Source organism: Odocoileus virginianus, chromosome 8 (genome assembly GCF_023699985.2).
Source record: "Odocoileus virginianus isolate 20LAN1187 ecotype Illinois chromosome 8, Ovbor_1.2, whole genome shotgun sequence".
NCBI lineage: Eukaryota > Metazoa > Chordata > Mammalia > Artiodactyla > Cervidae > Odocoileus > Odocoileus virginianus.
The window spans coordinates 79526812-79549659 of record NC_069681.1 but is presented as its reverse complement, the minus strand read 5'-3'; the positions used below and the strand labels follow the sequence as shown (position 1 = coordinate 79549659).

The window sequence follows — 22848 nt, the reverse complement described above, 5'->3', positions numbered from 1 at the left end:
CTAATTTTAAATGGCAGAGTTTGTTATAGAAATCAATTTTGTCATTGTCTTTTGGGTGTTGCAAATACAAAGACTGTATTAAAGTCAAGGATTTATATAATCCTTATAGAATTCTAGGATAAACCAGATTTGTGAATTTGTATGACACAAACATTAGATATGTGACTATGGAGTTTGTAGATGATTAGTAGGATTGTTCTAAGTCCTTAGTCACCTCCCATATCTTTCCATCCATCATTCTGAAAATGAAATGAACTATGACCATCATCTATTGTGTAAGAATGATTTAGGAATCATAGTATTGCATTCTCCAGTGTGCATATGGGGAGTTTCTTCTTGGATATTTAAAAGCATTAAAGTTCAATATATTAAATGCAATTTTATTTGAATTAAAAAAAGGAAAAGAAACAGAAGTAAAACTTAAGAATTTATTCTACTTCAGATAAATGTTTTCTCTTCTTCCTAAGAAGTTGTACTGTTTCCTCAGAGATTCATCTGGCCTCTGGTTCAAGATACAGGTCTAAATATTCCTTTATTCACATCTCTCAGTAAATGGCACAGAGATGCTAATTAAAATACATAAAATGGAGTAGAGTCATGATTAGCTGTGAAGAAGGTGATGTAGACTGGGGCATCAAAATACTAAGCAATTTGGCAGAAAATTTCTGGAAGAGTGAAAATGATGGGATTATTCTGAGGAATAAACTAGACAGGAGGGCATTTCATCTCACACATGCACTGAAGTCTTCGGTGGAGAGTTATCCCTTGTAAGGAAGAATGGTTCCTCACTGAGAGCCTTGGAAACAAGCATACAGACAGAATGAAAGGTACCAGGAAGGACCCACTGAAATGATGAGTGGAAAGGACATCTTCAGAACAGGTGTGCTAGTCTTGCCTCTTCCATCTTTCCTACTTTCTTCCATCATCAATATGCAGAGTTCCTGATCTCGTGTGTTAATCCTCAGACTAAATTCAAAGAACTGTACATTAAAGAAGTTAATTGCTCTGTTGAGGTGTAGGATTGGTGTTGGCACAAAGAATGTAGCCCTTACCATTTTAGTTTGATCAGAGAGGCTAGGGGTTGGGTGTGGTCCAAGTATAAGTGTCTGTTCTATCTTCAAGCACCTCCATGAAAGACTTGTTTGCAGCCAGCCTCCCATTAAAGGAAACAGACCTTTGTACTTGCAGAGATATGCCATTCTAGCTGCCTTCATTCATAAATATGAATGGATGCCTCAGGACTGTCAGATATTTGGGGAAATAAATAGCACAAGAAGAAGCAGCAAAAACAAGTGGCCTAAAAAGAAATGGATGAATTTTGGACAGCAAATAATTTTAAAAATCATTTACTTGATAATCATTTAACAAATGTTTCCTAAATATCCAGTGTGTTCCAGAAACTGTTATAGGCACTTGGGCATATCAGTGAATGAAACAAAGATCTCCACTTCATGGAGCTTACACTCTATCAGGATAATTTATGTATAATATCATTTATTAAAAATAAATAATAAAAAGGAATATGTAATGCATATAAGATGGTAAAGATGCAAATAGAACACATAAAATAGTGTAAAAGGGATAAATGTATTGTGATGGGGCAGAATGAGTTGTGGTTTTAAATAGAGTAGTTAGAGCAGGCATTATTGGGAAGATGCCATTTGAGCAAAGAATTGAAACTAGTAAGAGAATCAGCCAAGATTCCAGAACTTTTTAAGAGGAGGGGACAGTCAGTGTAAAGACCCTAACACAGTAGTTCATCTAGTATCCTTTCAGATAGGCAAGGATGCTTCACTTCTGGTTGCAGCAAAGGGTTGAGGCAGAGTAATGGGAGAGGAGGGAAATAACCCAGTCCAGGCCTTGTAAGGCCTTACAGACTTTTACTCTGAATGAAATGGAAAGCCCTTGCAGAAAAAAGAGCAACAAAGTTACATGATCTGACTTCACATTTAAAAGGATCACTATGGCTGCTCTGGGGAAGGTAGGGCTGAAAACAGTTCAGAGGCTGTCTTCCAGGGAAGACATGATGAACGGGACTAGGGTGTTAGCAGTGGGGATGGTGGGAAGTGGCTTATTAGAGTATGTTTTGGAGGTAGAGAAGGCAAAGAAAAATCATACCCTTCTTCGACGGCAACAGTGACCTGATGGAAGAACTCCAAGCTCAGTTACCAGATGACATGAACCAATAGAACAATGACAAAAACTTTACCAAAAAAGTAATGAAAATCTTCACAGAGATGCAATAAGATCATAGGAAGGACATTTATGGGCATTGAAAAAAAACTCTGTAATTTTTGCAAAACTAAAAATGAACTGAAAAAAAATATTCACTGCTGAGAGTTACAGAAAATAAACAAAGGAAATATCTTACTATGCAGAGAAAAATAAAATGAAAATTAGGGTAGATTTGAAAGATAGGTTCAGGAAGCCTAACTTGTGAATATAAAGAAGCCCAAATGGTGGAAAATATCTAGATTGAAAGGCAGAGCAAAAAATTAATTTGTACAGGAAAATTTCCTTAAGCTTATAAAAAGGTGGGAAAAAAAGCTTGACATATATTGAAAGGATTTACAAGGCCAGGCACACCAAGACTTATTCTAATGAAGTTTCTGAATTTCAGGAATCATGAGAAAATCTTTTAATTCTGGATTCAAGGAAAATTACTAACAGAGAAAGGGCAATTAGCATCAGATTTCCATTTGCTACAGTGAAACCTGAAAAATAGTCTTTTGGGAGAAATAGACTGTGATCTAAGCTTTAAATACATTGATAAGATATTGCTCATCTTACAGAGCCACTGGAGGACATGAACACTATCTAAAGAAAATTCTTAGGAAAGAAAACTGCCAACAAGAAAAATAGAATGAATTTCACTCAGTTGTTGTTCAGTCATTAAGTTGTGTCTGATTCTCTGCAACCCCGTGAACTGCAGGATGCCAGGTACAGGAGTCCTTCACCATCTCCTGGAATTCATTCAAATTCATGTCCACTGAGTCAGTGATGCTATCTAACCATCTCATCCTCTACCACCCCCTTCACCTTTTGCCTTCAGTCTTTCCCAGCATCAGGGTCTTTTCCAGTGAATCAGCTCTTCACATCAGTGGCCAAATGTATTGAGCTTCAGCTTTGGCATCAGTCCTTCCAGTGAGGGTTGATTTCACTCAGTAGATTATGTAATTAAGAAAAATTGGAAGATGTTAGTAATTATGATGAGTTTAAATATTTCTTCTCTCAACAAAAATAAAATAAAGTCAATTGACCATCTACCTATCTATCCATCTATCTACCTCAGTGGTTAACCTGCCTACCTACATCAATACTGATCATATTACTGAAAAATGACAGTGCAAGTGCTAAGCAAACTTTAAAATGGAAAGTACATGTAGTAGAAGACTAAATGGCAGCCTTCAGCTAAAATTCTGAACTATTTTGGCAAAATCCAGAAAGACGTTGAGTGCAGGGCCAAGGAAAGTGGGCTAGAGGTGGGAGGTAAATGCAATCTCAAGTTTCATTTCCAGAGCTGGGAGAATGTTGGCGAACACTGATGGAAGTAATAGTTGCATTTTTATGTCACCAGCCAATGTGAAAAGCATAGGAGAATTTACAAATTAATGTTGTTGGTGGCGGGGGGGGGGTGGGGGGTGGTGGATAAAAATAACTGATGCAGACCATAAAAGTAACAAAGTGAATGAAAGAAAATCACACAGGATAAAAGTAAAAACATAAAGAAGATGGAAGGTAAAATGAACTATATTACTTTTCAAGATAAGTCTGAACAAATGGAATTTACCTATCAAAAGACAGAGAGCAATAAGTTGGGATGGAACAATAAATTCAGGTATATGTTGTTTTTAAAGAATCTACCTAAATCAAAGTGACCAAGAAAAATTAAATCTAAAATCTCATTTTTAAAAACCTATATAATATTCTTTGCCCTTCAGTGCATCAAAGGTTTGAGCTTAACAGAATTCCCTTGAGCTGTTCAAGACACCCGAGCAGTTTCCATTTGAAGAGGAATTCTGGGTACTAAATCTTCCTTGGGAATTCTAAACAATCTGATCAAAGGGTACATGAGCTGAACTGACAATTAGCCAGAGTTCCTACAGGTGAGAAAAGCAAAGAGTTAAACTATCTCATTTTTGTGACAACCTTCGTTGTCAGTGTGTTCCACTAATAGAGAAGATTCTGCTCTGGGCTTCCACCTTCATATATTTTTCAGTATAATCAGATTCAGATGAGGTTTTGGAATTTGTAATTTTTGTAAGCTTCCTGGTGATTCAGAAATGCAGTTGGGTTTAGAAATGATTCCTCTAGGCTCAGATGCAACCTATGTTAGTGTTATATGATACAGTGAATATAGAACAAAAACAGCACCAGCTTGAATTGTACTCAAAATTACTTATATGTGAGTAATCTTGACAGTCCCTGAATATGACCTTTGGTTGAGTCCTTGGCCTGGTGAGGGACTCTGGGTGTCTTTGACCTGACAGTTGACAAGGTACCTATGCCAATAGGATCAGGCAGCCCTTAAGGTCAGAAAAGACTACTTCAGTTTCAGATAATCACTGTTAGCAGGTAGAAAACCTCTATACCATATTGATTAAATTAATTTTTCTTGCTCAATGGCAAAATTCTAAAATCAGGAAATATGTGTCACAAGTTAGTATTTGCTATCTATGCTAGCCAAATGAACGCTGACAGTTTTCTCTATTGCAGGAACCATTGCTACTTCTCAATGAGTTCCTTGACATGCTATATAAAATGCATTTTAATTATGTTTCTTTCTTTGGTCTTTGCCCTCTCAGGCTTTTTACAAAAAACAGCAGGAACCTCCACAACATTTGATGTTATTTTTAAGATGCAATCCAAAAACTAGTTTGTTTGTCAGCATGCAGTAGTGTTACAAAATTATACTTAGACTATCCAGGGATATTTTTTTGGGGAAAGATCTATAGTCTAGCTGTCATTTAGTTTCAGGCTTAGAGTAATGGAAGAGGATAAAGTAATGCATAACTTCTTCCTGTCCACAATTTTCCCCACACTGAGGTCTTGCCCTTCTAACAATGACTATAAAACTGGCTTGTGAGACCTTCAATGTCAAAAATTCTATAACCTTCTCAAACAGCAGTTCTCCGACCTTTTGTGCTTGCTTCATACTTTTGATAACTAGACTTTTTCTCAGGCACAGTTAAGAGATTTGCATATTCAAAATGGGATATTTGCAAGGTGTTACCCGAGTTATTTATTGTTCTCACAGAGATCAATCTTAGCATCAAAAATAGTAGGACAACCAGATATTATGTTCCTTCTGATATGATGCAATATGAAATTCACAGCATCACCTACTAAGTATTCTTGCCAAAAATGCTTAATTGAAACTAATCAAGCTTTTAGCTCTAACTTGCAGTTTATAGAAAATACAAAGGAAAGGAAAAGGGAGTTAAATGATACTGTATATACACTCACTGTATATAGTCCATCATATACAGTGTCTTTCCCTGCAGTTTCAAAGCCCTCCACCTATCTCTCTTCATTGTACTTTACTGGCAAAACCTTGCTTTGGTTAAATCTAACATTCCATTCTTTGAGCCAACTGCATGAGCAACAGTTTATGGCTGGTAGAAAGCACACAGCCCTGCTGACTGGTATCATTTTGAATCTCTGACCACAAACCTCAAGTGAGCCCTTGGGACTCCTTGGCAATTTCACTGTCCTCAAACCTCTTAAACCACTTTCCTCTTCCTCACTCACAACTGATCAGCTCACTTCTCATTTTACTGAGAAAATGAAAGCAGTCATTAGAGAATTTCCTTGCCTACCCACCACAAAATCTCTTCTACTTTCAGCTTTACCATAAATTCAGTCTTTTCTTTTCAAGGGTGAATAAACTTATTGTGCTCCTAGGTAAAGCTAACTCCTCCCTTTCTGCCCCAACCAGCACATAGGGACATTTTCCCCTGCAACTTTCCCTCTTTTTTAAATCTTCCAAATTTCCCTATAAGTTGGATTAGCATCAAGAAGACTGTAATATTTTTATCCACTAATCCTGTTGGCCTGTTACTTCACACTATAGCAAATTTCTAGAGCAGCCTTGTGTAAATCCAGTGTATCAGCTTCTTAACCTCCTGTTTTTCCTACCTCATCCCTGCTCCCCAAATTAAAGAAACTAATATCGTGAGCATCTACACCCCCACTGCTCAGCTTCAGAAGTAAAATGTTACCAACACACTTAGAGCTTTTCTTCTCTCTCTCCTGGATCACAGTCCCCACTCCTGAACCCAGAGGCAGCTCATGTGGCACCAGGAAAACTGGGATGCTCATATCCTCTGCTGCGGGAAACACAGTTGATGATGGTCCTAGATGATTCTCTTCTGAATTTACCACCGTATTAATTCCCCTGAGGTGCTCCCAGTAATGACTGTACATGGTGGGGACGCAGATTCAGGCCTGTTTTCTCTTTGTTGCAAAACTTCCATGAAAGGTGACTGACTTAAGGACTCCTCATCGGCCTTGCCATGACATTCTTAGGTCCCTGGTGCAGGTGAGTCTCTCTCACCCGCTCCTTCTTCATTTCATGCCTCCTTTCGCAGGTACCAGTCTTGCCTTGGAGTATGAAGGTTTTCCTGATACTCCTGCTTGTTCTCCTTCATCCTTCACAGCTGTTTTCCCTAAAAGTTTCCTGACATCTAATCCTATCTTGGAGTACCAAAGTACCACAGACACTATCCTGATTTTTGGTGTTTATTATTTTCATATCTGTTTGTCTTTCTGTCATATGTATGTACACACACATATATATTTGCTCTCTTAAAAGCAGTTTTATGAAGAGATACAATTCACATCCCATCCAATTCACTGATTTAAAGTATACTCATATATTATTGTTTTATGTTATTAAGCTTTGTACATAGCTTTTGTAACTTGCTCTTTTCACAGTGATATTTGTTTAGGATTTATCTGTTACATAGCTGATAATTCATTTTTCAGTTCAGTTCAGTTCAGTCATTCAGTCGTGTCTGACTCTTTGCGACCCCATGAATCGCAGCACGCCAGGCCTCCCTGTCCATCACAAACTCCCAGAGTTTACTCAAACTCATGCCCATTGAGTCGGTGATGCCATCCAGCCATCTCATCCTCTGTCATCCACTTCTCCTGCCCCCAATCCCTCCCAGCATCAGGGTCTTTTCCAATGAGTCAACTCTTTGCATGAGGATTTTTACTGCTGTATTAATATAGCATGTAAATATACTATAATTTACTCATTTATTCTCCTGTTAATGCACATCTATATTGTTCCAAATTATTGCTCTTGTAATATTGTTATGAAAACTCTTATCTGTCTCCATTATATACTACTATAGTTTCTCTGTGATATACAGGAGTTAAATGCTGAGTGTATGTGCATCTTTGATTTGACAAGGTATTGTCAAATTGATCTCCAAAGTTGTCATTTCAGTTTGTACTCTTACTAGCAGAAAATGAGACATCATGCTTCTCTACATTCTTGTCATCTATTGATTTGTCAGATTTTTTGGTTTTGGTAATATAATGGATGAAAAGTATCTTTCATGTGTGCTAAATCACTTCAGTTATGTCTGACTCCTTGTGACCCGATGGATTTTATCCCACCAGGCTCCTCTGTCCATGGGATTCTCCAGGCAAGAATACTGGAGTATGTTTCCATGCCCTCTTACAGGGAATCTTCCCAACCCAGGGATTAAACCTGGATGTCTTATGTCTCCTGCATTGGTAGGCAGGTTCTTTACCACTAGCGCCACTTGGGAAGCCCAAAAAGTACCTTAATATGGTTTTAATATACTTTTCCCTGATTACTAGTGAGATAGAGCATATCTTATATATTTACTGGAACTATGAGTGTCCTTTTCTCTGACATATCTATTTATTAATAATGCATTTGTCCATTTTTCTACTAGGTTGTTTATCTTATCAACATTGGAATTCTTTATATATTCTGCATATCAGTGTTTTGTCAGTTATATTCATTGCAAATACATTATTCTAGGCTGTGACATGTCTTTTCACTTTTTTAAAGTAACTTTTGAATCACAGAAATATAAAATTTTAATGTGGTCAAATATTTCAATCTTTTTCTTTAAGCTTCTCTTTGTCTCTCCCCTATCTTTTGGTATGTCTAGTTCCAGAAATTCTACTCTATCTTGACATCATAAATATATTCTCACAATTTATTCCAGAGAATTAAAAATTTGCCTTTCACATTTAGGATTTCAGTGTATCTGGAATTGATTTTTTGTATATTGTTATGTAACAATTCAATTCATTTTCCTCCAATTCGAATAACAATTAACCCAGTACTGTATGTTGAGTAGTCTATTCTTTCCTTGCTGATCAGAATGCCATATATCAAGTATCCATATATTTGGATATGTTTATGAGACTTAGCAGCAGCAGCAGCATGAGATCTTTATTCTGAATTATTGATCTATTTGTCTGTTCTAGCACCATTATCACACCTTTTAAAAATTATTACAGTTTAATGAGTCTTGCCATCTGTTTTTCTTCAAAACTGCCTTGACTCTTCTTGATTTTTGCATATCCATACAAGTTTAAAATCAGCTTGTGATGTTCCATGAAAAACTCTGTTGAGAATTTGATTGGAATAGCATTGAAGTATCCAATTAATATGGGAAAAAACGAGCATCTTGACAAAACTGATTCTACATATGGACATGGTTTATCTTTTGATTTATTCAGGTTTTTAATTCCTTTCAATAAAGTTTTAAAATTTTATTCCTAAATCCCTTATATTTTTGTTGCTACTGCAAATGGCTGTATAAAAATATATATAGTTTCTTTCTTTGTACCTGTTTTTACCTTTAACTCTATGTCACAATTTGAGTAAAACAATATCCTGTCCCAGGTACATTTATTGCAAAATTTTCACCTATCTTAGCAAACACACACTTTTCCTCTAGTCATGACTGAATGGTAACTATTCTATTCCAAATTTTTTCCCCTGAAGTCCTGTCTGTTGCATCATAATCCCTTTAACTCAACATTTTATTTTATATAAATCACTTTGACTAGAAACAAAAATAAAGTTTATATAATGATCAGATTTGGTGGCACCCAAGTGAAGGACTGGTTCTCTGGAATGTTATCTCAAAGAAAATATTTTCTATGGTAAAGTCTCATTTCTAGGTATGTTAAGACCACAGAACTGAGAATAAATTTTTCTAACTTAAAGTGACACTGTAGGAAAATAGTGAGGATGTATTTATTTTTTGGCTTTGACTTAGTTGTCTGAAGACATGATATCAGCTGATAGAAGGAAAATCCCAGGGGGCTCTCTTTGTTTTATGGACAGTCATGCCCTCCGCAAGCCTTCCCAGGAGGTGCTGTGGTAAACCATCGGCCTGCCAATGCAGGAGATGCAAGAGACAGGAGTTTGATCCCTGGGTTGGGAAGATCCCCTGGGGGAGGGAATGGCAACCTACTCCACTATTCTTGCCTAGAAAATTCCATGGACAGGGGAACCAGGCTGGCTGCAGTCAACCAGATCCGGCTACAGGCCAGATCACAGAGTTGGAAATGACTGAACACGCATGCTTAATGCACAATGCCGTCAGCATTGTATCTTTGTAATCATATTGTAGTTGACCTGTGTGTTTACTCATACCATGACTGAAATGTGCAAAGAAAAAGTAATTTGGTTCCTCAACACTTTACTTCCTGAAACAGATCTAATCAGTGTCATGAACCCTTCTGTGCTAGAGAGAAAGCCTTAAACTGCCAGGAGTGAGTTCTCTGTGGCTTTTGGTTTAACTCAATATTGTGTTTAGTGTGGTGTCTCTCTTTGTGTGTGGCATTGGCATTGCATGTGTGCTCAGTTGTGTCTGACGCTTTGTGACCCCAAGGACTGTAGCCTGCCAGACTCCTCTGTCCATGTGATTCTCAAGGCAAGAATACTGGAGTGGGGTGCCTACTTTAGGGGATCTTTCGACCCAGGGATCAAGCATACATCTCCTGCGGCTCTTGCATTTGCAGATGGATACTTTACCACTGAATCACCTTTGTGTGTGGAGCATGAGTTATTTTAATTGTGGATTTTTTTTTTTAAATTGTTATGAATTCTTTTCTATTAAGTGATTGAAAAGGCTGTTGCTTGTAGATCAATGTTCAGACTTCTTCCCTCTGTGTGACTGTCCTTTTCGTGGCTCTGTGGATGTCCTTGTGTTACCTTCTGGCTCCCTAATCACCTGTGCCTTGATGCTGTCCCTTGTTTCACTGGCCACTCTTCCATTAATGGCCTCTGCTGCGGACCGTTTCCCTGGGCTCACTGGTCCCCTTCTGCTGAGGGGTCCTAGCTGAGTTTCACAAACTCCTGGGTCTTTCTGGTGATGAGGTCACTTTGTTCTTGTTGTAGCAACTTCCTCCAGGAAGTTTCCTGGTCCAATTCTCTACTACTTTGCAGGTCCTTCTGAGTCTTTCCCATGCTACGCGGAAGCCAAACACAGCCCAGGGGCATTAACTTGGACTTTGAGCTTAACTCTGCTAAGTGGCCACTGCCAGAAGCGGGGTGCTGAGGACACTGAAGAGGTAGTCCCTTTTCTTTCCTTTAAAGGTATTTTTGATGTGGGCCATTTTTTTTTAAGTTTTTATTGACTTTGTTGCAATATTGCTTCTACTTTTATGTTTTAGTTTTTGCCTGCAAGGCATGTGGGATCTTAGCTCCCCAACCAGGAATTGAACCTGCACCCCCTGCACTGGAAGGCAAAGTTTTAGACACTGGACTGACAGGGAGGTCCCAGGGTAGTCCCTTTTCTAAGGCTACAAATGTAGCATGGGGAAAATCGTCTCTCTGCTTTTGGCTTTGCCCTCGGGATCTCACTGGCATGTTGACTTGTGCTAGGGTGTGGGCAGACAGGAGCAAAAAGTTGAGGAAACTCCTGTCAATCGTGTGACTGCTTTCCTCCCTCTCCATGTCTTTCTTCTCCTTTCCACACACCCCTTGAGTTTCCTGTCCTTTTCTGACCGTGGCTTTCCCTATATATCTCCTTCTTTCCTGTGGGCCACCTGACTTTGGGCCACAGTAGTAGTTAGAATTCAGGAAGCGATTTCTGATGATAGGAGATACAAAAATCTTAGTGATGTTATGTATGCAAACAATAGGTTTATATTTTTAATTGTGTTTTTATTAAAATAGCATGCTAGGTGTCTTAAAGATTTAGCCTCTACTCTATATAAGGTGGGGCTACTCAGTACGGTTCAGTTCGGTCGCTCAGTCATGTCTAACTCTTTGCGACACCATGGACTGCAGCACGCCAGGCCTCCCTGTCCATCACTAAATTCCAGAGTTTACTCAAACTCATGTCCATTGCATTGGTGATGCCATCCAACCATCTTATCCTCTGTCGTCCCCTTCTCCTCCCACCTTCAATCTTTTCCAGCCTCAGGGTCTTTTCAAATGAGACAGCTCTTCCCATCAGGTGGCCAAAGTATTGGAGTTTTAGCATCAATCCTTCCAATGAATATTCAGGACTGATTTGCTTTAGGATTGACTGGTTGGATCTCCTTGCAGTCCAAGGGGCTCTCAAGAATCTTCTCCAACACTGCAGTTCAAAAGCATCAATTCTTTAGTGCTCAGCTTTCTTTATAGTCCAACTCTCACATTCATACATGACTACTGGAAAAACCAGAGCTTTGACTAGATGGATGGACCTTTGTTGCCAAAGTAATGTCTCTGCTTTTTAATATGCTGTATAGGTTGGTCATAACTTTTCTTCCAAGGAGCAAGTGTCTTTTAATTTCACGGCTGAAGTCATCTATAGTGATTTTGGAGCCCTAAAAATAAAGTCTATCACTGTTTCCACTGTTCCCCCATCTATTTGCCAAGAAGTGATGGGGCCAGATGCCATGATAATAGTTTTTGGAATGTTGAGTTTTAGGCAACCTTTTCACTCTCCTCTTTCACTTTCATCAAGAGGCTTTTTAGTTCCTCTTCACTCTCTGCCATAAGGGTGGTGTCATCTGCATATCTGAGGTTATTGATATTTCTCCTGGCAATCTTGATTCCAGCCTGTGCTTCATCCAGCCCAACATTTCTCATAAGGTACTCTGCACAGAAGTTAAATAAGCAGGGTGACAATATACAGCCTTGATGTACTCCTTTTTCTATTTGGAACCAGAAGTTGTTCCATGTCCAGTTCTTCTTGACCTGCATGCCGATTTCTCAGGAGGCAGGTCAGGTGGTCTGGTATTTCCCATCTCTTTAAGAATTTCCCACAGTTTGTTGTGATCCACACAGTCAAAGGCTTTGGCGTAGTCAATAAAGCAGAAGTAGATGTTCTTCTGGATCTCTCTTGCTTTTTCAGTGATCCATCAGATGTTGGCAGTTGGATCTCTGGTTCTGCCTTTGCTAAATCCAGCTTGAACATCTGGAGGTTCACAGTTCACATACTATTGAAGCCGGGCTTGGAGAATTTTGAGCTTTACTTTGCTAGCATATGAGATGAGTGCAATTGTGTGGTACTCATTATAATTGTGGGGCTACTAACACTGTGTTAATAGGCTGTTGTGAGAATTTGGATGAAAAAAGCAGTGGACAGAACCCTTGGAGAAGGCCTGACTTGTGGACACTGGCTCAGAACTGGCTCATTGCTTCCCTCTCTCCCTAGGAGAGTAATGGAGTGTTATTATTTTTTTTTCCTAGAGCTTGAATTGTTTTAATTATGGATGTTTTAAAAATGTTTGTTATTAATCCCTTTCTATAAATGATTTAAAAGCCTGCCTCTCTTCTCTAAGCACTTAGTTAAAAGCTTTTCATCCTTAATGTAAGCTCACTAGAAGGAAATGTTTGAGGAAAAAACCGTGTGTAGTAGATGCCAAGAAGCTATTACTGGTTAAGTAATCTGATACTTAATATGATTAAGAGCTATCACCTAACCAATCACCACACATCTTTATCAGTTAGTAAGAAAATGCATTATTTTCAATGTGGAAAAGAAGATGAGAGAAAAGTTATGCGCTTTTCCCCAAATCAAAGCAAACTGAATATTAGAACAGAGTCCTTCACTGGTTTATAATCTGGTCCTCCAGGACTTTACTTCTATAGGAAGAGTGTTGAATTTGCCCCATAAGGTCAGGAAGAAACAGTTAGAACTGGACATGGTACAACAGACTGGTTCCAAATAGGAAAAGGAGTATGTCAAGGCTGTATATTGTCACACTGCTTATTTAACTTCTATGCAAAATACATCATGAGAAATGCTGGGCTGGAGGAAGCCCAAACTGGAATCAAGATTGCTGGGAGAATTATCAATAACCTCAGATATACAAATCACAGTACCATTATGGCAGAAAGTGAAGAAGAACTAAAGAGCCTCTTGAGGAAAGTGAAAAAGGAGAGTGAAAAAGTTGGCTTAAAGCTCTACATTCAGAAAACTAAGATCATGGCATCCAGTCCTATCACTTCATGGCTAATAGATGGGGAAACAGTGGAAACAGTGGCTGACTATATTTTTCTGGGCTCCAAAATCACTGCAGATGGTGATTGCAGCCATGAAATTAAAAGACACTTACTCCTTGGAAGGAAAGTTATGACCAACCTAGACAGCATATTAAAAAGCAGAGATATTACTTTGTCAACAAAGGTCCATCTAGTCAAGGCTATGGTTTTTCCTGTGGTCATGTATGGATGTAAGAGTTGGACTACAAAGAAAGCTGAGCGCCAAAGAATTGATGATTTTGAACTGTGCTGTTGGAGAAGATTCTTGAGAGTCCCTTGGACTGCAAGGAGATCCAACCAGTCCATCCTAACGGAGATCAGTCCTGGGTGTTCATTGGAAGGACTGATGCTGAAGCTGAAACTCCAATACTTTGGCCACCTGATGGGAAGAGCTGGCTCATTTGAAAAGACCCTGATGCTGGGAAGGATTGAGGGCAGGAGGAGAAGGGGAGGACAGAGGATGAGATAGCTGGATGGCATCACTGACTCAATGGATATAGGTTTGGGTGGACTCCAGGAGTTGGTGATGGACAGGGAAGCCTGGTATGCTGTGGTTCATGGGGTCTCGAAGAGTCAGACATGACTGAGCGACTGAACTGAACTAAACTGAACTAAACAGAAAATAAAATCATTTTAATGATTTTATAATTTGGGTTGGATAATACTTATCTTTTATTTTAAAATTAGCAAAAGTGAAGAATATCTGAAACTATTACAAAGGAGTAGTGCTAGATATAATTGCCAAGTTTTGTACTTATGCACATCCCAAAGAATTCAGTTAAAAGCATTTCAAACAATGTAAGCTATAGAAGAAAATGCTGGAAAGAGGAATTGTGTACAAGAGATGCCATAAAGTTATTGGTAAGGAATAGCTCCAAGAAAATTGAAAGTAGGCTTTTAGAGGTAGTAGAGTTTGAGAGAAGCAGTGAATGTATTTGCTCTCTCTTAGTTGAAAGCAAACAGTCAATGCTAGACTCTGAGATTCCCTGAGGGATTTGATTTTTCTGCTTAGTGAGAGTAAATAGGACTAGGAGGACAACTGTACTACTTTGCTAATTCTTAAGGGTAAGATGTTTAACTCTATATTGTAAAGGTAGAACAGGCCTTCAGATAAACATTCAGTGTTGCTGCCTGTCCTGCAGCGTGGAGGAGAGATTGAATTCCAGTAGCTAGGGTAGGTCACTCAGAATAATTCAGTATTCATTCATTAGTCAATCATGTGTTTATTCCTTCTACAGATTCCATGCTAAGTGCTGGCGGTATCAAATAAGACACAGGCTTGTACTCTGAAGATGAGTTTCTGCCATCGCAAAGACTATATGGAAACGGGAGATAAGGGTATTAAAAAAGGACACCTATTTGAAATCTTGTAGCAACACCTGTGGCCTCTCGTTGTATAGATAGAATTTTAGGCATATTAGAACGGAATTCTGCACTTTTTTTGCCGATCCAAGAGGAACATTATCTACTTTCATTGTACAAAAGAGACCTCTAAGTTGAAGATGTTGAATCAGGTAAGCAGAGAACATTATGAGTAGTTGTGTGACTGGAATTCCCACTTCAACTGGAATAACTTCTTTGAGAGAGCAGAATATACCTGGAGTGACAACTCCAGCAGACTTCTGTCTGATTCATGGGAGAGCTTAGTACTAAAATATTTCTCCCACTAAACCAGCAAGTGATAATGAGGGACACTTACTCCAGTACGTTGGGGAATATTAGGTGGTTATAAATATCTACAGATAATATATAATATTTGTTTCATTTTTAGTCCTAGTAAAAAAAAATCCTACTCGGACTTCCTTTGGTTTCTGAGTAGCAGCTTGGGAAAAACCCAATCATGACACTGCTATACACATGGAGCAGAATTTTTTGTAGAAAAGCTATGAATGTGGACTATAAATTTGTTGTTGCTGTTTTTCAGTCACCACATTGTGTCCAACTCTTTGCAACTCCATGCACTTCAGCCCTCCAGGCTCCCCTGTCCTTCAGTATCTCCCAGAGTTTGCTCAGATTCATATACATTGAGTTGGTGATGCTATCTCACCATTTCATAGCTATCAGTAATTGCCCTCTGCTCTTCCCCAGTAGCATATTTGACACTTTCCAACCTGGGGGGCTCATCTTCTGGTGTCGTATCTTTTTGCCTTTTCATACTGTTCATGGGGTTCTCACAGCAAGAATACCTGAGTGTTTTGCCATTCCCTCCTCCAGTGGACTATGTTTTGTCAGAACTCTTCATTATGACCCCTCTGTCTTGGGTGGCCCTGCACGGCATGGCTCATTGCTTCACTGAACTAAGCAAGCCCCCCCCCCCCCCCCCACGACAAGACTGTGATCAATAAAATGTCATAAATTCCTTATTCATCCATCCATCTATGTAGTCATCAATTCATTGATAAAATATTTATCAAACTCCTCTTCCATTTTAGGCATTTTGCTTACCACTGGAGATAGAGCAGTGAACAAGATAGATGCACCTTATCTTAAGAAGTGTATGGTGTTGCTTCTTTAACTATTGGATTTAGAAGGATTGAAGAAAAAACACATGAAATCTTCTTTTTTCAAGGTCCATCTATTGCGGTGGTTGTAGAAGTAGGGCTGTACTATTCACAGAAGATTGTTTCTATTTGCCCTGCTCCAGCCTGTTTTGTGAGAACTCAGAATCATCTTCTAAAAGTTAAGCATGACCTCAGGAGTATCTTCTGCTGTTCCACCTAGAATTTACAGTTTTTTCCCTCTTCTCCAGATTATTGTGGCAGCCTTTTATTTCTGCTAAAGTTAATAGCAGCAGCTCTGTTGCCTGCCATTTCCCTAATACCTCCAGTAACTACCCACCTTTCTCTCTTCTACCATTTTCCTCTTGTTTCTCTGAGAAACTAGAAGTTGTCTTAAGACAACTGCTTCATGTTTCTAAAAGCAAATCAACCAGTCTCTTAGTTATAATGATGGACACCCCTGTTCTTATCTGAGGAAGCTTGTCCACTTGAGCTCTGGATCCTCTCTTCCCTCCCTTCTCCATCTATGCAGGGACTTGGCTCCAGCAGTAATCTGTTTTCTCTCCTGTGCTCATCTCTCTCTCCCAGCTCTTCCCACCAGTATGGAAGCATAGTGCATGTGAAGTACTCAGGGCGGAGCCTGTGAACAATAAAGGCTCATACATATCATCTGTTAGTATTACTATTACCGTCATCTTCTTCAGAATCATCCATGTTGAACTTTGTCATAGTGATATGTATCAGGCCTTCCATATCAAGTCTTGAAAAAAATCTATTCTGAAGATTGTCACCAAGACCAACATTTAGGCACTCAAAGATGATGAAGATGAGAAATGAGCTCTTAATATTTTCTGCCTTTTTGTAAAAAAAAAAGATAGGAAGACAGAACGAGCTGACACCACAAGATGTCTATGCTGGCATGGTGGTTAATGGGGAGAGCCCAAGTGAAACAGTGTAATTTAAAGTGTTGCCACATGGCAGTTTATGGAGGAATCTCAAAAGTGCAAGTAGGAAAATAGCTCAAAAAAAATCCTTAGCTCAGTGGAAAGATGGATAAGTTAACATGTCAATTAACTATTGAGAGTTGGTATAAATATAGGGCATGACTTTTCAAGGTTGCTCTAAAAGATAAAAACACACAATTTTTTTTTTCATATAACAAAGGGATTTGTTAGTTTGCTCTTATTGTTATTTACATGATTGATACTAAAAAATGACTCTTCTGGAAAAAGATGATTTCTTTTCCAGTGTTAATTTTTATTTGAGGTTTATATCTTGGAAGACTCCTGATGCTCATATGTTGAAAGCTTTGGAACCCATGTGGAATGGGTGAGAAGGAATGCTAAAACTTCATACAATGGAGAGAAGTGTATAGATTAGGAACCCACAAGACTGGTGCTCTGAGAATTCACACAGCAACAAGATGATTTCTATAGTGGAAATTTTTGTTGTTTACAGCTTAGTGTCTATTCTCCCTCCTGTTGGTAACAACATCACAACTGTGTTTGAGGAATCACTCCTCTTCTATTCAGTTCAGTTCAGTTGCTCAATCGTACCTAACTCTTTGTGACCCCATGTACTGCAGCACACCAGGTTTCCCTGTCCATCACCAACTCCCAGAGCTTACTCAAACTCTTATCCATCAAGTTGGTGATGCCATCCAACCATCTCATCCTCTGTCATAGCCTTTGTCTCCTGCCTTCAATCTTTCCTAGCCTCAGGGTCTTTTTAAATGAGTTGGTTCTTTGCATCAGGTGGCCAGAGTATTAGAGTTTCAGCTTTAGCATCAGTCCTTCCAATGAATATTCAGGACTGATTTCCATTAGGATTGACTGTTTGGATCTCGTTGCAGTCCAAGGGACTCTTAATAGTTTTCTCCAGCACCACAGCTCAAAAGCATCAGTTCTTGGGTGCTCAACTTTCTTTATAGTCCAATTCTCACATCTATACATGACTACTGGAAAAACCATAGCTTTGATTAGACCTTCATTGGTAAAGTAGTGTTTCTGCTTTTTAATATGCTGTCTAGGTTGGTCATAACTTTTCTTCCAAGGAGTACGCATCTTTTAATTTCATGACTGCAATCACCATCTGCAGTGATTTTGGAACCCCCCAAAATAAAGTCTGTCACTGTTTCCACTGTTTCCCCATCTATTTGCCACGAAGTGATGGGATTGGATGCCATGATATTAGTTTTTGGAATGTTGAATTTGGAGCAACTTTTTCACTCTCACTTTCACTTTCATCAAGAGGCTCTTTAGTTCCTCTTCGCTTTCTGCCATAAGTGTGGTGTCATCTGCATATCTGAGGTTATTGATATTTCTCCTGGCAATCTTGATTCCAGCTTGTGCTTCCTCCAGCCCAGCATTTCACATGATGCACTCTACATGTAAGTTAAATAAGCCAGTCTGTTGTTCCATTTCCAGTTCTAACTGTTGCTTCTTGGCCTGCATACAGATTTCTCAGGAGGCAGGTCAGGTGGTCTGATATTCCCATCTTTTTAAGAATTTCCCACATTTTGTTGTGTTCCACACAAAGGTGGACGTAGTCAATAAGGCAGAAGTAGATAACTGTTTTTCTGGAACTCTTGCCTTTTCAATGATCCAATGGATGTTGGCAATTTAATCTCTGGTTCCTCTGCCTTTTCTAAATCCAGCTTGAACATCGGGAAGTTCATGGTTCATGTACTGTTGCAGCCTGGTTTGGAGAAGTTTGAATATTAGTTTGCTAGCGTGTGAGATGAGTGCAATTTTGCAGTAGTTTGAGCATTCTTTGGCATTGCCTTTCTTTGGGATTGGAATGAAAACTGATCTTTTACAGTCCTGTGGCCTCTGCTCAAAATTTGCTGGCCTATTGAGTGCAGCACTTTCACAGCATCATCTTTTAGGATTTGAAATAGCTCAACTGGAATTCCATCACCTCCACTAGCTTTGTTCATAATGATGCTTCGAACTAAGGCCCACTTGACTTCACATTCCAGGATGTCTGACTCTAGATGAGTGATCATACCAGTGAGGTTATCTGGGTCGTGAAGATCTTTTTTATATAGTTCTTCTATATAAAGTTCTTCTGTTCTTTCTTGCCACCTCTTCTTAATATCCTCTGCTTCTGTTAGGTCCGTACCATTTCTATCCTTTATTGTGCCCATGTTTGCATGAAATGTTCCCTTGGTATCTCTAATTTTCTTGAAGAGATCTCTAGTCTTTCCCATTCTATTGCTTTCCTCTATTTCTTTGCATTGATCACTGAGGAAGGCTTTCTTATCTCTCCTGGCTATTCTTTGGATCTCTGCATTCAGATGCATATGTTTTTCCTTTTCTTCTTTGCCCTTAGCTTCTGTTCTTTTCTCAGCTAGTTGTAAGACCTCCTCAGACAACCATTTTGCCTTTTTGTATTTCTTCTTGAGGATGGTCTTGATTACTGTCTCCTGTACAATGTCACAAACCTCCCTCCATAGTTCTTCAGGAACTCTATCAGATCTAAGCACTCTGGCTCAGATCATGAACTCCTTATATCCAAATTCAGACTTAAATTGAAGAATGTAGGGAAAACCACTAGACCATTCAGGTATGACCTAAATCAAATCCCCTCTTCTATTGCATGTAGTTAATAGTGATGTTTGTCTTCCTCTGGTCAATGGGTGGGCACATGTCCCAAGCTTAGCCAACCTGATGCCATTTCTCTGGGCTTGAAGTCTTGCAGAATGTGTTCACAGTAAATTCATTCCAGTGATGCCCTACTGGAGAGATTGTTCTTTCATTCCTGCTGCATCAGATGCTCAGAACAGCTCTGGTTTCTGGCCTTTCTGAACTTTGGCTCTTATATTTTCCTTTAGCTCTGTGAGCTCCTCAGCTTCTTTCCAATGTGTTTTCTCTTTTCTTTCATTAAAGATGCTGAAATGATTTGTGTCACTTGCAACTAAACAACACTTACTGATATACATCCTCACCCCAAATGAGAGGACAGCTTGCAGTGCCTGTGGATCACAATGTTCATGGGGGTGTGGCTGGCTGCCTTCCTCATGAAATGGTGTTTGTTTTCTGGGGTCCAGTTTGAGATGTGAAACTAGATGCAGTTTTTATGACTTCTGTTTGAATTGGAGAATGGGCCCATCCTATAATGGAAGTAACCCAGAAATAGGCACTTTGATATTTGAGGAGAGTGGGAATGAGTGTGGGCGAATCTGGCAAGAGCTATGAAGAGACTTCCCTGATAGCTCAGTTGGTAAAAATATTCTCCCACAATGCAGGAGACCCCTGTTTGGTTCCTGGGTTGGGAAGATCTGTTGGAGAAGGGATAGGCTTCCCACTGAAGTATTCTTGGGCTTCCCTTGTGGCTCAGCAGGTAAAGAATCCACCTGCGATGCAGGAGACCTGGTGTGATCCCTGGGTTGGGAGATCCCCTAGAAAAGGAAAAGGGTACCCACTCCAGTACTCTGGCCTGGAGAATTCCATGGGCTCTATAGTCCATGGGATCACAAACAGTTGGACACAACTGAACAGCTTTCACTTTTTCAGGAAGAGGATTCGGGTACTCAATAAACCATTTGGAGTTCAGGAGAGTGCTTCAGTTTCACTGGAAAATGAAATTCACTCCTAAAGCAAAGGCAACAGAAAATTAATAACATACAGCTTGGAAGGCACAATTGCTAGGGCCCCCTCAGACTCATCAAGTAATGGAATTAAGGAAGCAAGAGCAATTCAAGAATGAATCAGTTGGGGATAATGGGTACCTAGTGGAATGATTTAAGGAGTCACATAAATCTGGGTTTGAAACCTACATTAAAAACCATTCTTTCTCTGGCAGTGATGAGGCTGTGGAGAATTCTTTATGGGTGAGATGAATGTCTCTTCCTCTGGGATGTTTTCCCTGTCATTTCCACTTTTCAATCTCTCCACTCTATGTTGGTTTTGATGCTCCTATCATGTGCTCCAGTGGTAACCTCTACTTGACCTGTCATGTTATTTACTTGTCTTCCCAAACAGACTGTCAGCCTCACAAAAGAACAACCATTTTCTTTCTTCACTTTTGTATCTTCAATGTCAAGCACAGTGCCTGACACAATAAAAATGTGTTGAATATTGAATAAGCAAACAGGAGCTAAGGAGTTTATCAGAGAGGTAGAAGGAGATTATGTGAAAAGCAAGGCAATGAAAAACCTTGTTACTTCTTGTGGTATTATATTAAGTAAAGTATTTACAAAGTACTTTATCTCAGGTCAATTGTAAATGATAAAAATAAGAGGTCCCCTGGCAGTAATTTGGGATTTTAAAATAATAAAGCAAAACTTCTCTAAAACGTGTTAAATCTTTTCACACAGGGTATTTGGCTTTTACTTTACCAGCCCAGTCAGTTGATATATGTAGGAAAGTGTTTTTCTTCAAAATGACATATAACGATTTTAATAACACCTATTAAAGTGTTTTATACATAATAGTTGTTCAGCAACTGTTTGTTGACAGAGCGATATATTCAGCAAAATTGGCCTCTTTTTGTAAAACACTTTTAAGGCTAAAAGTATCTACTCACTATTTAATTCCATAATAGCTCACATTACAGCAAAAGATTAAATGAGAATGAAAAAGAAAATATTCTCTCTCTTTTCCTAATGCAAACTTTGTGTCGTAAATTATTCTTGCTATTCCAACCAATGAGATCTGGATTAAAAACCAAATGTACGCCCGTGGAGGATTCATGTCAATGTATGGCAAAACCAATACAATATTGTAAAGTAATTAGCCTCCAATTAAAGTAAATAAATTTATATTAAAAAACCCAAATTGCAACACATCTTGTCACCTGACACAAGAAAACCTTTGATAAATCTTAGCTGTACACATAAACTGTGTAAAAGTTTTAATTCTACATGAAAGAATAGTTCCATTTACCTAATGAGAGTCGCTTTTTCCTCTTGTTAGAAAATAAAAGCTTGTGATATTTGAAAAGGTAGACTCTGCCAATGGACTTTTGTCTCTATAAATCAACATAGACAGTGATTCCTTGCAAAACAGGTTTCATGTAATATTTATGTAATCTGCACATGACCTTGAATGAATGCAAGGGTTAGAAGAAACAGTGTTCTTATTGTTCAACAGAATACTTCTTTATTTTGTCAAATATTACTTACTCAGGTCCTATGCAGATTTTTTTGAACTGAATAACAGTTGGTTATTTCAAAGCTAGGCTATAATCCCAGGGACGGGGGAGCCTGGTGGGCTGCCGTCTATAGGGTCACACAGAGTCGGACACAACTGAAACGACTTAGCAGCAGCAGCAGGCTATAGGAGAACATGGCATTTCTTTTTAGAATCAGTTCTATTTTATCTTATACTTGTAGAATATCTCTTTATAAAAGCAAAGAGAAATACCAGCAGCAAAGCTGGATACAGAATGAATGTGGGTAAGTAGAACATTAAAATGTCCTCTGATCATTCATGGCCTTGATTCTGGAGAAAGTCATGAAAGCAGATGGAGAAGATCAGATATCTGGTTGGCAGGGTGCAGGTTGCTGTGTTTGATAAGTGTTAGTTTGCTCAGTTGTGTCCAACTCTTCGTGACCGCATGGACTGCACCTGCCAGGCTCCTCTGTCCATGGAATTTTCCAGGCAGGAATACTGGAGTGGGTTGCCATTTCCTCCTCCAGGGGGTGTTTGATAAACATGTGCCCTCATCCAATTCTGCAGCTTCATAGGAAATCTGTATAGTAAGGTTAGGCATGTAGAATTTATTGGGCAATTCATTTAACTTCTCTGAACTTTTCATTGCACATAAAATGAAATAGAGAATCCTTACCTGGGTTACCTGCATTGTAAGGTTTCTACCACCTTTCCTTCTTACCACTCCCTTCGTAGGTTCTAACACGCT

General features: G+C 39.0%; 1 long non-coding RNA gene across 19 annotated transcripts in view; it reads left to right on the top strand.

The window, feature by feature from the left end:
- The window catches only part of LOC110127127 (uncharacterized), a 603755-nt gene that overhangs the window by 81774 nt on the left and 499133 nt on the right, over positions 1 to 22848 (top strand). For 3 of the 19 annotated variants that reach the window (XR_011489154.1, XR_011489168.1, XR_011489155.1), the window contains one exon: positions 14725 to 15000. The exons of 15 other annotated variants lie outside the window; for them this stretch is intronic. This is a non-coding gene — a long non-coding RNA (uncharacterized lncRNA). Of the gene's footprint in view, positions 1 to 10453; positions 10579 to 14724; positions 15001 to 22848 lie in introns of all 19 variants that reach the window. One more of the 19 variants, XR_011489153.1, reaches the window with a different exon arrangement.